Raw genomic sequence first — 1,747 nt, forward strand, 5'->3', positions numbered from 1 at the left:
GATCAAAGGAATGGACAAGTGATTTGCAGGGTAACAGGTGAGGAGTTTCCCCAGACCCCCTGGAGTATGTGAGAAGGGCAGTAGCATCCTAGATTAGTGAATGAAGGCCAAGCGGCAGTGCTCTCAGGCCCAGCAGGAAGGGAGGGCCTTCCCACTGCTGGCTCCAGCCAGCCCTCCCCTTCACATGCCCACCCTTCACATGCCCACGTAGAGTCAGAGACATCAATACGACTTCTTTGAACAGTCTCCTTTTCACATCTCTCTACCTTTGCCCATGTTGTTGTCAGCAACGACAAAATATGGAACGCTTCATGAATTTGCGTGTCATCCTTGTGCAGGGGCGATGCTAATCTCTGTATCGTTCCAACTTTATATATGTGCTGCTGAAGTGAGCACCCTTCTCTGTTCTTCACCTAGCCATTTAGTCCTTCAAGATCTAGCTCCAAGGAGCTCCACGGAGACGTTTCCTGATGCATTTAGGCAGTGGTAAGTCTTCCTCTGGCTCTCACAGTTACATTATGGGGTAATATAGTTCTCTGCCTAGCGTGTCCCCTGTAAGGTCCTGAATAGCAGAGCCCCTGTTCTCAGTTCCTAAAAAATTGCCCAGCAGAATGGAAGGTGCTTAACACCCCTCTGTTGAGTAAGTGAGTAAATGACTGAAAGATGGATAGCCCTGCATAGAAGGGGAGGTGGTATTATCCCTATTTTTCAGAGCTAGACGGTCAGCTCAGGGGTTCTGTCTTGTTCAGCTTCCTGTTGGCAGCACCCAGCATGGTGCTCAGCAGAGAGAAATTGCTCCGTGAATATTTGCTAAGCGTATAGGAGGCAATCGAAAGGAGATAGACTTTGGCACAAATTTCCCTCATCCCAAATCCCACCTCTCCCCCCACCCCAGAGAAATAAACCGAGTAAGTGTACTGCTAGGACAAGTGTCAGTGTCCACTGGTGTTTACAGAATAACACTGTGTATCTTAGCAAAACCATGGGGAGGGCAGGCAACGCACATCAGGTCTAAGATCAAGGTGAGATTTGCTGGGGGTGGTGGAGGGAAGGGATAGGAGAGAGGGGGTACGGAGCCTGGGAGGCCCAGGTGTGGGAATTCAGGGGAAGGAGGAGGAGACGGTGACGAAAGCATCTAGAGCAGCCTTGAAAGGGAGGTCACAAGAGAAAAGGAGAGTCAAGAGGGCGTGGTTTGTGGGGAAGAGCGTGATCAGCTGTGAGATAAGCTGCACGAAAGGCGAGGAACTGCTCTCAGGGTGAGAGAAGATGGTAGAAAACTGGGAGGTGGGGGGATTGGACCCAGAAGGTCTGCAAGGAATCCGGGGGTGAGGCCCAGCTGTTTCCTTGCCCACAAGCACCCCAGGTGGTGTGAAAACGCACCAAGGTTTGAAATCTGCTGGTAGAGGTTAAAGAACCGGACTCTACACTTACTCAGCTGCCTGGGTTGCGGGGAGGGGATAGCTTGCCTCTGCCATTTATTATGTGTGTGGCCTTGGGATAACTCTAGATCTCCATTTCCTTTTATGTCAAATGGAGATGATAAATGTACCTACCTCTTAGAGGGGCTGTGAGAATTCAATAAGTTGATACGGATGAGCAGTACCTGAGCCTAGTAAATGCTCAGTAAATATCCACAGTAGTAATTATCTATAATATATCATTGGACATTTCACTAGCTGATTCCATGTTTTTCTGCATCCCTCCACCCAAGGGAGGGAAATGCTAAAACGACCTCTGGGCGTTCCTT

The 1,747-nt window shown here is 49.5% G+C and overlaps 1 non-coding gene across 1 annotated transcript; it reads right to left on the minus strand.

Moving 5' to 3' along the window:
- Positions 1-293: 293 nt before the first annotated feature.
- On the minus strand, positions 294-396 carry LOC113610057 (U6 spliceosomal RNA). The gene has a single exon (XR_003428926.1). It is a non-coding gene; the product is annotated as a U6 spliceosomal RNA (small nuclear RNA).
- Between the last annotated feature and the right edge of the window lie 1,351 nt (positions 397-1,747).

The sequence above is a fragment of the Aethalodelphis obliquidens genome, unplaced genomic scaffold (genome assembly GCF_003676395.1).
Source record: "Aethalodelphis obliquidens isolate GAN/ISIS:26980383/991018 unplaced genomic scaffold, ASM367639v1 scaffold60, whole genome shotgun sequence".
In the NCBI taxonomy this organism is placed as follows: domain Eukaryota; kingdom Metazoa; phylum Chordata; class Mammalia; order Artiodactyla; family Delphinidae; genus Aethalodelphis; species Aethalodelphis obliquidens.